The 13962-nt window shown below is 37.1% G+C and overlaps 1 pseudogene; it reads right to left on the bottom strand.

The window, feature by feature from the left end:
* The window catches only part of LOC116532311, a 34612-nt pseudogene extending 22924 nt beyond the window's left edge, over positions 1–11688 (bottom strand).
* Positions 11689–13962: the final 2274 nt, after the last annotated feature.

The raw sequence follows: 13962 nt of genomic DNA, 5'->3' as shown, positions 1-13962 counted from the left end.
TTATCTGGGGTTTATACAGGACTTAGGGCTTTTCCCCCAATTATCTCTTTTCATGTACCTCCAAACATAAAACTATCCTTCTTTGGGCCCCAGAATGAAAGTTTCTCTTCAAATATAATGGGTATTAATTCAACGTTTTGCATGTCTTCACTGTGTTAGGCATTGTTCTAGGTACAGATTGTTCTAGAAAAGAATGCATAGGCAGACATATATGCCTTTATGAAGTTTGCAATCTCATTTTACTACATTCAATCTATCTCCTCCACTCAAAGAAATCCTACCATTCTAACAAAATTCAATTTATATCATACATCTTTAATGAAGGCTTCTTTGAATGCTATCCTGCCAGCATGATTCTTTCACATTCTACTGTAGTCCTTTTCTATCAATAGAATCAATAATGTAATGAATCAATTCACACTGAAATGTTAGTGACTGGTTATAGCTTAAAATAATATTTCCTGCAAGGATATTTGTACTTAATAGGAAAAGTATTACAAAATATAATAGCTTATTTTAAAGAATGGAATGATGGAATTTCAAATACTAGAGCTCAAACTAAAGGATACTTTGAAGTTAATGAGGTGTTTGTACCCATCAAATTGCAGCTGTTGGAATTATATGTGTAAATCCAGCCCTGATGTAAAGCTTATGGTCCACTGCTGATAAGCTTTGGTAACACAAAGGACTATGCTATCTATATTCAGTCATATTATATCTCTGTTCTCATTTGTACTCAGGACTGCTGATCTTGGAGAGTAAGTTAAGACCCAGGTAGAAAAAGCAGTGACTAACTTTACAAGAAAACTCCAGTGTCCCATATGGGATCCAATGGCTCTATGATAACTGTAGGTTTTTCATGTATAGCTTAGGCCACAAGAGTTGCCAAATGTAGTTTACTAAGAAACTGGAAGGGTAACATTTTATTGGTATTATAGCATAGTGGTAAAGAGCATTCACTTTTTTGTCAAACTAAGTTTGGATACTGGCTCTACCACATATGACTTGTGGGCAAGTGCCTCAAATTTCATGTGTTCAAATTTTCTCATATATTGAAATCAACATAACAAAACTGTGGGTACCTAACCTATAGTAAGCACTTAATAAATATCAACTATTATCATCATTAATTAACAATTACTTAGCCTGTAGCCTGTCCTTCTAGAAAGTAATGCTGCATTGGACAAAGAGTTATGATAAACCACAAAAGAAAAATAAAGCGTTTGGTGGAAAAATAAAGAATTTGGGGCAAAAATAAATTGGTCTTTCTAGCAGAAATAATTTTTAGTCCTGGGAGATGCAAGGGCTACACAATATTTATGTATTTATTTAACAATATGGCACTATCATGAAATTTTTTGTTGTTAAGGTGTTTTTCTCTCTCTTTTTTTTTTTTTTGCTACATTTTGTTTAACATTTCTTTAGGTAAACTCAGGAGTGAGAAAATCATCTCTAAATGAGAACTCAGAGATTATCTAGTTTATCACTTATTTGCTAAAAGTGAGTACTCTGAAGCCCACAAAGTGAAGAACCCTGACCAAATACAGAACATTCAGATAAACCCAAGTCTAGAATCTAGGTGTTATGAATTTCTCTCCATTGAATTCTTTCCACTGTATCACATTATTAAATACTTAATTCTATTTAAATTCAAATTTTTTATTAACTATTTCAGTGGATCTATCTTGGTGATTATGTGTGAGGATATTAGTAGGTAAGCATGTTAAAGGTAGCATTTATATTGTGTCAATGGATATATGAAAGTGTGATCAAATAATATCATTCAAACTCAGATACTTTTAAGACCGAGAGGGTGTGACATTATTAATTATGCTGGAATAGCTGATATAAACTGAGACCACCAGGAAAATCAGGCTTTGTGGTCCCTCTAGTATATGGCAATTCTACTAAGAAAGGGACATGCTCTTTTGGATAAATTTTATGTTTTGTTTAAAATTTTAAAGTCTTAAATGCCTATGGAATACACAAGTAATTAAATAGCTATGTTTATTGGTACATATATATGTATGTATGCATGTGTGCATGTATGTGTGTGTAATGAGAGCTCAGGAGATAGATATAGACTGGAACTATGGATATTAGAATTATAACCTGGAGGATGGTGGCCCTCTTTTCACAGCTTCGGTAAGTAAAGCCCCATCTTCTCAGGACAGAGTGCCTGGGAAAAGGCATGGTTGCCAGTTCCACTGCAGCCGACTTAAACATCCCTGCCCAGCAGCTCTGAAGGGAGCAACGGAGCTCCCAGCACAGCACTTGAGCTCTGATAAGTGACAGACTGCCTCCTCAAGTGGAAGTCAAATTGTCTCTATTTGCAGATGACATGATTGTGTTTTTAGAAGACTCCATCGCCTCAGCCCAAAATCTCCTTAAGATGATAAGCAACTTCAGCAAATTGTCAGGATACAAAATCAAGGTGCAAAAATCACAAGCACTCCTATACGCCAATAATAGACAAACAGAGAGCCAAATCATGTGCGAACTCCCATTCACAACTGCTACAAAGAGAATTAAATGCCTAGGAATACAACTAAAAAAGGACGTAAAGGACCTCTTCAAGGAGAAATACAAACCACTGCTAAAGGAAATAAGAGAGGACACAAACAGATGGAAAAACATTTCATGTTCACGGATAGGAAGAATCAATACCATGAAAATGACCATACTGCCCAAAGTAATTTATAGATTCAATGTTATCCCTATCAAACTACCATTGACCTTCTTCACAGAACTGGAAAAAAACACCTTAAAATTGAAATGGAATCAAAAAAGAGCCTGCATACCCAAGACAATCCTAAGCAAAAAGAACAAAGCTGGAGGCATCACACTACCTGACTTCAAACTATTCTCCAAGGCTACAGTAATCAAAGCAGCATGGTACTGGTATCAAAGGAGAGATATAGACCAATAAAACAGGACAGAGGCCTCAGAGGCAAGGCCACACATCTGATCTTTAACAAACCTGACAAAAACAAGCAATGGGGAAAGGATTTCCTGTTTAATAAATGGTGTTGGGAAAATTGGCTGGCCATGTGCAGAAAGCTGAAATTGGACCCCTTCCTTACACTTCATACAAAAATTAACCCCAGATAGATTAAAGATTTTAACATAAGACCTAACACCATAAAAGCCCTAGAAGAAAACCTAGGCAATACCATTCAGGGCATAGGCATAAGCAATGACTGCATGATTAAAATGCCAAAAGCAATGGCAACAAAAGCCAAAATACACAAATGGGATCTAATTAAATTTAAGAGTTTCTGCACAGCAAAACAATCATTAGGGTGAACCAGCAAGCAACAGAATGGGAAAACCGTTTTGCAAGCTACCCATCTGACAAAGGGCTAGTATCCAGAATATTCAGAGAAGTAAAACAAATATACAAGAACAAAACAACCCCATCAAAAAGTGGGCAAAAGATATGAACAGATACCTTTCAAAAGAAGATATTTATGCAGCCATCAAACATATAAAAAAAGCTCACAATCACTGTTCATTAGAGAAATGCAAATCAAAACCACACTGATATACCATCTCACACCAGTTAGAATGGCGATCATTAAAAAATCTGGAGACCACAGAGGCTGGAGAGGATGTGGAGAAATAGGAACACTTTTATACTTTTGGCAGGAGTGTAGATTAGTTCAACCATTGGGGAAGACAGTGTGGTCATTTCTCAGGGACCTAGTAATAGAAATTCCATTTGACCCAGCAATCCCATTACTGGGTCTATATCCAAAGGATGATAAATCATTGTATTATAAAGACACATGCACACATATGTTCATTGTGGCACCATTTGCAATAGCAAAGACTTGGAACCAACCTAAATGCCCATAATGATAGACTGGATAAAGAAAATGTGGCACATATACACCATGAAATACTATGCAACCATAAAAAATGCAGGGACATGGATGAATCTGCAAACCATCATTCCCAGCAAACTGACACAAGAACAGGAAAACAAACACTGCATGTTCTCACTCATAAGTGGGTGTTGAAAAATGGGAACACATGGACAGAGGGAGGGAAGCATCACACATGGGTCTATTGTGGGTGGAGGGCTAGGGGTGGGATAGCAGGGTGTGGGTATTTGGGGGAGGAATAACATGAGGAGAAATACCTAACGTAGGTAACGGGGATGGAGGCAGCAAACCACCATGGCATGTGTATACCTATGTAACAATCCTGCAAGATCTGCACGTGTACCTGAGAACTTAAAGTAAAATAACAAAAAAAAGAAAATGAAGGCATGAAGATATTGTAAACACACACACACAAGCAATAAATTCATTGACATAAAAGAAAAGTAAACTAATCTGCAGTAAGAAAACATTTGAGTATATAAAAGTCACTGGTAAAACAAGGACACAAACAAATGTAAAATTCCATAATACAGTAATTGTGGTGTGCAATCCGTTTGTATCTCAAGTATGATAACTAAAACATAAGCCTATCAAAAACAATAAACCACAGCATTCTGTTAATGGATAGGTAATGTAAAATGAGGGGTGGAGCATGATGACAGAATAAAAGGTTTCATCGATCATCCCCATTGTAAGGACACGAATTTAACAAGTATCTACATGCAAATAAAATAAAAAACAGAAAAACACCTCCTTAAGAACCAAAAATCTGGTGAGCACTCACAGTACCTGGTTTTAACTTTATGTTGCTGAAAGAAGCACTGAAGAACTAGGGAAAACAGTCTTGAACTGTTGATGCCACCCCTTCAGTACACCCTGGCAGCAGTTACATGGTGCAGAGTGTTTCTGTTCCCTGGGGAGAGAAAAAGCCAGAAATTATGAGGCATTGAACTGAGTGCTGCCCTTGTGATAGCAGAAAGCAAAACCAAACCAAACTCAGCTAACACTCACAGAGGGCACATTTAAACCATCCCTAGCCAGAGAGGAAATGCTGACCCTAGTGATTGGAGCTTTAGTTCCTGCAAGGCACACTACTGCAGACTAAAGTACTCTGGGGTCACAAATAAACTTGAAAGGTGATCTAGGCCACACGGCCTGCAACACTTAGGGAAGTCCTAGGGTTGAACTGGGCCCAGAAACAGTGAACTGGAGGGCACATGACCTACTGAGATACCAGCTGGGGAGGCTAAGAAAGTGCTGTCATCACCACTCCTATGACCCCAGCTGGCAGCTCCAATAGAGACCTCTTTGTTCTACTTGAGAAAAAGAGAAAGAAGCGTGAGGGGAAGTCTGTTTTGCATTTTGGATATCAGCCCAGCCACAGCAGGGTAGGGCACCAAACAAAGTCATAGGGACCCTATTCTACTGTTCTAGGCCCTAGCTCCTGAACATTTCTAGACACACCTTGAACCTGCTGCCTTGTAGGGATGAACTCAGTCAGGCAGCCTACATCAACTGCCAACTAAAGAGCCCTTGGGCCCTGAAAAACCAGCAGCAATACTTAAGTGCTACATTGAGGGCCTTAGGTAGGAATCTGAGACTTGCTGACCTCCAGGGAGACTCAGCACTTTCTCAGCTGTGGTGCCTATGGGTGAGTCCTTCTGCTTGAGAAAAGTGAAGAAAATAGCAAAGGGCACTTTCTCTTGCACCTTAGGTACCAGCTTGACAATATAAGTTTAGATCACTAAGTGGGCTTTTAGGATTCCCAATTCAAGCACTTGGCCCTTGGGCAAAATTTCTGGCCTGGCCCTGGGACAGAAAAGAGCCACTCTTCTGAAGGGTGAGTCCCAGGACAGGCAACATTCACCACAAGCTGACTGGAGAGCTCTTGGGCCTTAAGAGAATATTAGCAGTAGTCTGAGAGTACTCCCCATAGGCCTGTTGTTGTAGTGGCCACGGAGTGAGGCTCCTCTGCCTTTGAAAAAAAAAAAGAGAAGTTAAGAGTGAGAAGAACTGCACCATGTGGTTTGAGTAACAGCTCAGTTGCAATACAACAGAACACCGGTAAGACTTCTAGAGTTCTTTACCCTAGTCTCTGCCTCCTGGATGTCATCTCTGGACCTGCCTGGGCCCCAGGAGAACTTGCCACCTTGAAGGCAAGATTACAGGCCTTACTGCCTTTATCGCCTATTGATTGTAGTGCCCCAGGGCCCTGAGTGAACAAAGACAGTAGCCAAGGAGCGGTTAAAGCAGGCCTTGCGTGAGTCCCACTGTTGTTCTGGCTTTAGGTCAGACCCAGCACAATATTAAGGATGGTGGCCACATGGGCGTTTGTATCACTCCACTCACAGATCAAGTTGGCTCAGAGCAGAGAGAGGCTGTCTGTTGGGAAGGAAATAAGGAAAGAGAAAAAAAAAGTCTCTGGTAATCCAGATAACTTCCAGATATTGTACAAAATAATCAATGCCCTTTCAAAAGTGGAATTTTTGAAAATTCCATTTTTGAAACATTTTTGAAAAAAGTGCACAATATAAGATCCAAACTTTGAAACTAGTACAAGAAAGCTTAGGTAAGTTCTCCAGGACATTGGTCTGGGCGTTTTCTTGAGCAATATCTTACAAGCAAAGGCAATAAAATAAAAATAGACAAATGGGATTACATCAAGTTATAAATATTCCACACAGGAAAGAATACAATCAACAAATTAAAGAGACAACACACAGAATAAGGGAAAATATTGGCAAACTATCCATCTGACAAGGGATTAGTAACAAGAATATATAAGCTGCTCAAACAACTTTATAGGAAAAAATTTAATAATCTGTTTTAAAAATGGGCAAAATATTTGAATAGCTATTTCTCAAAAGAAGATACACAAATGGCAAACAGGCATTTGAAAAGGTGTCCAACATCACTGATCTTCAGATAAATAAAAATCAAAACTAAAATGAGATATTGTCTCACCCTAGTTACAACAGTTTTTTTCACCCAAAAGACAGGCAATAACAAATGTTAGCAAGGATGTAAAGAGAAGGGAACATAAAACCTACCAAGATCAAATGAAGAGGAAATTTTAAACATAAACAGACCGATAATAAGTAACATGACTCAAGTTATAATAAAATGTCTTTGTTGGTGGTAATGTAATTAGTACAACTACTATTGGGAAGTTTGGAGTTTTTGCGAAAATAATTTGAAAAATTGATATACCATATAATTCAGGAATCTTAATGCTGGGTGTTTACCCAAAAGAAAAGAAATCAGTATATCAGATATCTTCACTCCAATGTTTGGTGCAGTAGGGTTTACAATAGCTGAGATTTAAAAGCAACCTTATTTCCATCAACTGGTAAATGGATAAAGAAAATGTGGTATATATGCTCAATGGCATGCTATTCGCTCATAAAAAATGCATGAGATCTTGTCATGTACAACATGGATGGAACTGGAGTTCATTACATTAAGTGAAATAACTCAGACATAGAAAGACAAACATCATATGTTCTCACTTATTTGTAGGATCTAAATATCAAAACAAACAAACTCATGGGCATAGAGAGCAGAAAGATGGTTACCAGTGGCTGGGAAGGGTAGTGGGATAATGGGTGGTGGGTAGATGGGGTTGGTTAATAGGTACAAAGAAGTAGTTCAGAAATAATAAATAAGACCTACTATCTGATAACGCAAGGGTACTATAATCAATAATATTTTAATTGTAAATTGTTCTTAAAGGTGTAATTGAATTATTTGCAAGTTAAAGGGTAAGTGCTTGAGAGAAAGGATGTCTCATTCTCCATGATGTGCTTTTTTCACATACCATGCCTGTATCAAAATGTCTCATGTACCTTATAAATATATACACCAACTATGTACCCACAAAAACAAAAAAGTAAAAAATACATGTAATACCAGATAAAAATCATTTAATCATAAAGGAAGACAGAAATAAAGGAAAAGAGAAGTTAAAATACAACCAGAAAACGAGTAACAAAATGGCAGTAATAAGTTCTTACCTATCAATAACACTGAATGTAAATAAATGAAATTATTTAATGAAAAAACATAGAGCAGATAATTGAATAGAAAAATCTCAATTATATGCTGCCTACAAAAAACTGACTTCATTCAAAAGGACACATATAGAATAAATATGAAGGGATTGAAAAAAAATTCTATGCAAATGAATATCAAAATTAAGTATGAGTCATTATAGCTGTATCAGATGAAATAGACTTCAAGTCACTGTCTGTAAAAGTGAGAAAAAATAGTCTCTGTGTAATGATAAAGAGCTCAATTCAGCAAAGGTATATAACAAATGTAAATACATATGCACCTAAACCAGTGCACTCAACCCAACTGCTTCATAATAAACATCATTCTCCTTACCACATTAAATTCTCCAAGATAGACTGTATGTCAGATCACAAAACAGGTGTCACCAAATTAAAAAAAAAATCTTAAAATCACATCAATAGTCTTTTCTAACCATAATAGACTTAAATTAAAAATCAAGAACAAGAGGAGCTTTGGAAACAGAAAAACACATGGAAATTAAATAACATCCTCCTGAGCAATTAAAAAGTCAATAAGGAAGTTCAGAAGAAAATTTAATAATATCTTAAAAATAAATCAAAATGAAAACATAACATAGCATAATTCATGGAATACATCAAAAGTGGCAATAAAAGTTCATAACAGCCAATGCCTAAATCAAAAAAGTAGAAGTATTTCAAATAAAAAACTCAATGATGCAACTCAAGGGCCTAAAAAAGCAAGAACAAACCAACTCAAAATTTAGCAGAATAAAGGAAGTATTAAGGATCAAAGCAGAAATAAATAAAATTAGGACAAAAAATATAAAAGGCCAAAGGAACTAAAAGTAAATAAGAAAATCAAATTCAGGCTGGGCTTGGTGGCTCATGCCTGTAATCTCAGGACTTTGAGAGGGTGAGACAGGTGGATCACCTGAGGTAAGGAGTTTGCGACAAGCCTGACAAACATGGTGAAACCCCGTTTCTACTAAAAATATAAAATTAGCCAGGCATGGTGGTGCATGCCTGTAATCCCAGCTACTTGGGAAGCTGAGGCAGGAGAATTACTTAAACCTGGGAGGCGGAGGTTTTAATGAGCAATGACTGCAGGATTGCACTCCAGCCTGGGCAACAAGAGCAAAAGTCCACATCAAAATAAATAAATAAATAAATAAAATAAAAAGTAGATCAACTTCAGCTAGACTAGCTGAAAAAAGGGAAAGAAGAATCAAGTAATTTTAATCAGAAATTAAAAATGAGACATAACAAGTGATACCACAAAAATATAAAGAATCATCAGAATAACCATATGTCAACAAATTGAAAAAACAGAAGTAGATGACTTTTCTGATATATACAACCTACAAAGACTGAGCCATGAAGAAATTTAAAAAAAATCTGAAAACACAAATAATGAATAATAAAATTGAGACAGCAATAAAAAGTATCATATCGAAGAAAGCCAGCACCTGATGGTTTCACTGCTGAATTCTACCAAACATTTAGAGAAGAAATAAAATCATTTTTAATCACACTCTTTTAAAATTTGATTAAGAAATGATATTTCTAATAATTTCCAAATTTCTTTCACATGGCTAGCATTACCTTGATACCAAAACCAGACAAGGTCATAACAAGAAATTAAAGGTAATTGTGGGAATTCACTCAGGGTGGTGGCAAAAATATTAAGGTAAATATATTAAGGAAAGTTACAGAATATAGTCTCAAACCCTTTTGAAAAGCCTAAAGTTTTTTCTATAGTTCTTGGCTCAAGGCAGCCTAAATCCCCTTTACATTTAGTTAATAAGTAAAGCAATAGCTAGACTATGTGGGGTTGTTTACCTAACTAACTTGTTTACTCATGTGGTCTTAAAACTAATCTTTAAGCCAGGTGGCCCTCTTGGGGGAAGGTCAACCAGGGATATTATCCTCTAATGGTGTTTGTTTGGGGCACTGGAAACTTTGCTTTAATCTTCAACCCCTAATGATGCTGAATCAAACCTTTGTCAGGTCAGCTTTACTAAATATATGTAAATCTCACTGGCTGGGAAGGGCTGTTGGTTGAAACTGTTTACAGCACTCTCCAGGGTTCCTGTAAGAGGCCATGGACCCTCAGCCAAACTGGCAAAACATAATATCTGTGTGTCAGTGTACTTTATTCAACCATCATTGAGTCAGGGTCTGGAGGACAGACCCCCCCCCCCAGGTGGTAACACTGACAGTGGTGCCCAAATGTGGGGTGACCCCTACTGTGGTGCCCTATGTGAGGACATTCAGCAGGTGAAGAGGACTCCGACGTGACCATTGCTGTGAAGGGACAGTGATGGACTTCCCGAAAATGAAGGTGCAGAGGTAACATCCCTGGTTAACATGGATTCAAAAACTCTTATTAAAGTACTAGCAACCACATAAAACAATGCATTAAAAACATAATTCATCATGATCAAGTTTGATTCATTCCAAGAACGGTTCAACATATGTGAATCAATATATGTGATACATTATATTAACAGAATCAAAGGCAAAACTGCCTAATGATTTCATTAGATGCTAAAAAGCATTTGAGAAAATTTAAGATCACGTAACAACAAACTCGGTATGGAAAGACATACCTCAAAACAATAAAGGCTACATATGACAAACCCACAATTAACATTACCAAGAACCAGCTTAGTTGGGAGACCCCCACCCAAGCGGCACCGAAGGTATTTGAAGCAAACACCCAGATAGCACAACAGAGTGGAGCTATCCTGGGGACCAACAGCCTGCGAGCCTGTGGGGCTGACAGCTCTCCAGACTGAAGGCCCTGAGCAGACTTTCATCCACCTATTTATTTGCTCTTAGACAAGTGATTCTCATTAATACATGGGTCTTCCATATTTACTTATAACTTAAAAATACATCAAGTAGGCAGCTGTTATCTGCCTACCCACTAATTACAAACTAAAAGCATCTTCCACAAGGAAACCATGGGGGCAGGGTAAAATTAATGTTCTTCAACATCTCCCCCTTCTTTGTTTCACAAAGCTAAGTAAGCTAGTACAGATCTATCTTGGTGAACCATTTCCTGGAGGCTGCTGGATCCATACTTGCAAACTACACAAAGAGAAACAAAACAGATTAATAACATAATTATAATAGCAATCATAGATCCTCCAACTGTTTTCATATGAATTTTAGGGCTGCCAATCCATCAGCAGCTTTCTCAAGCACCTTGGAACCTGACCAACTGCCTACTCTTACATTTCTTCCTTAAGGAGCTGAGACTAAAAATCTTTTGGAAAACTGGGAGGAAGTCATTCTTCTGAAACTACTTCCTGCTGAAAAGGGGTGTTGAGGGCCCTCTGGGTCCCTCCTCCTTGCTTGCTGTCTAAAGCCTTTCAGGGTGCTGTTTTATTCTCTCCTGATTATGTTCAGTCTTATTATACTTTTTATAGTTATTTAAAGTTAGTTTATAACTCCCCCACCACCAAAACATATAGGGGAGCTCAACAAAGCTCTGAATCTAAAGAGCTTTTATTTCTTGTAAACTTCTAATGAATAAAAATTCCCAGGTTCAAGTCCCCACATTTGGACACCACTTACCAAGAACCAGCTTGGTCACTAGACCCCCCCCCGCCCCCTGCCACCGAGGCGGCACTGAAGGCATTTGAGAGGCAGACACCCAAAGAGCACAACAGAGTAGATCTATCCTGGGGACCAACAGCCTGAGAGCCTGTAGGGCTGATAACTCTCCAGACTGAAGGCCTTGAGCAGATTTTCACCCACATATTTGCTCTTAGACAAGTGATTCTCATTAGTACGCAGGTGTTTCATATTTACTTATTAACTTAAAAGTACACCAGATAAGCAGCTGTTACCCGCCTACCACTAATTACAAACTAAAAGTATCTTCCACAATTGAACCATGGGGTCAGGGTAAACTTAATGTTTCTCAACATACCATCATGCTAAATTGGAATAAATTGAAAGCTATTTCTTTATAATCTGCAATCAGACAAGGATGCCCACTTTGACCACTTTTATTTAATATAGTACTAGACATTTCAACAAGAGAAATTAGGCAAGATCAAGATAAAGATATAAAATGCATCAAAATTAGAAATGAAGAAGTAAAATTATTCTTGTATGCTGATGACATGATGTTATAGTCAGAGAATACTAAAGGTTCCGCTCAAAAATTTAGAAATGTTAAACAAATTGTAAAGTGCCAGGATAAAAATTCAACATAGCATAATTAGCAGGATTTATATACACTAATAGCCAAATAAATGTTGAAAAAGAAATAAAGTAATTGTATTTACAATAGCTAAAAATGTGTAAAATACCGAGAAATCAATTTAACCCAAAAAGTGAAAGATCTATACAAAATCCTGTAAAACACTGTTGAAAAAAATTGAAAAAAATGCAGATAAATGGAAGTATTTCTCATACTCTTGGAATGGAGGAATTACTATTGGTAAAATGGCAATACCACTGTATTAGTGTGTTTTCATGCTGCTAATAAAGACATTGGATAGACTGGGAAGAAAAAGAGGTTTAATTGGACTTACAGTTCCCATGGCTGGAGAGGCCTCAGAATCATGGCAGGAGGTGAAAAGCATTTCTTACATGGTGGTGACAAGAGAAAATGAGGAAGAGGCAAAAGCAGAAACCCCTGAGAAAAGCACCAGATCTCATGAGACTTATTCACTACCATGAAAAAGTACGGGGAAAAGTACCCATGATTCAAAGCATCTCCCCCTGGGTACCTCCCACCACACATGGGAATTATCGGAGTACAATTCAAGATGAGATTTCGGTGGGAACACAGAGCCAAACTATATCAACCACTGAAAACAATCTACACTATATCAACCACTGAAAACAATCTACAGATTTAATGCAGCATCTGTCAGAATATTAGTGACATTCTTCACAGATACAGGGAAAACACCCTAAAATTCATATGAAACCACAGAAGATCCAAAATAGCAAGTTAGAATCCTGAGGGGGAAAAAAAGCTATAAAGCTGGAGTTGTCACCCTACCTGACTTTAAAATATTTTCCAAAGCCATAATAACCAAAGCAGCATGGTACTGGCATAAAAACAGACACATAGACAAATGGAACAGAATAGAGACCTTAGCAATAAATTTGCACATTTATGGTCAACTCATTTTTGACAAAAAAAAAAAAAAAAAAAAAAGAAACCAAGAACATATACCGGGGAAAGGCTGTCTCTTCAGGAAATGATACTGGGAAAATTGGATAACCATGTGCAGAAGAATGAGGACCCCCATCTCCCACCAAATACAAACATTAAATCAAAAGTAAAGAATTAAACCTGAGATGTGAAAGTATAAAGATGCTTGAAAAAAATGTTTGGGGACATTCCTGAGGACATTGGTCTGGGCAAAGTCATTTGGGGTAAGGCCTCAAAAGCATAGGTACCATTAAAAATTGAACATAGAACCTACAGAATAGAAGAAAATATTTTCCAACTATTAATTCAACAAAAGATTTGTAACCAAAATATATAAGGAACTCAAGCAACTCAATAGAATAAAAACCTAATAATCTGACTTAAAAATGGGGGAAATATCTTCCTAAACATTTCTCAAAATATGACATACAAATGGAAAACAGGTATATGAAAAGATATTCAATATTATCGATTATCAGAGAAATGTAAATCAAAATTACAATGAGATGTTATCTTACCCCATCAAAAATGGCTTTTATCAAACAGACAAAAACAGACAATAGAGAATGCTGGTGAGGTTGGGGAGAGAAGGGAACCCTTTTACACTATTGGTGGGAATATAAATTAGTACAGGCACCATGGAGAAGATGATGGATGTTTCAAGAAAGAAAGAAAAAAGACGGTACTACGATATGATTCAACAGTTTCACTACTGGGTATTTATTCAAAGGAAACAAAATTAGTATATCATAGAGATGCTTGCACTTTTATGTTTATTGTAATGCTACCACAATATCATAGATGTAGAAGCAACCTAAGTGTCCGTCAACAAATTAATGGATAAAGAAAATGTGGCACA

The sequence above is a fragment of the Sapajus apella genome, unplaced genomic scaffold (assembly GCF_009761245.1).
Source record: "Sapajus apella isolate SASKATOON/1434 unplaced genomic scaffold, GSC_monkey_1.0 scaffold75, whole genome shotgun sequence".
Lineage (NCBI taxonomy): Eukaryota > Metazoa > Chordata > Mammalia > Primates > Cebidae > Sapajus > Sapajus apella.
This window is presented reverse-complemented; position numbering and strand designations above follow the sequence as displayed.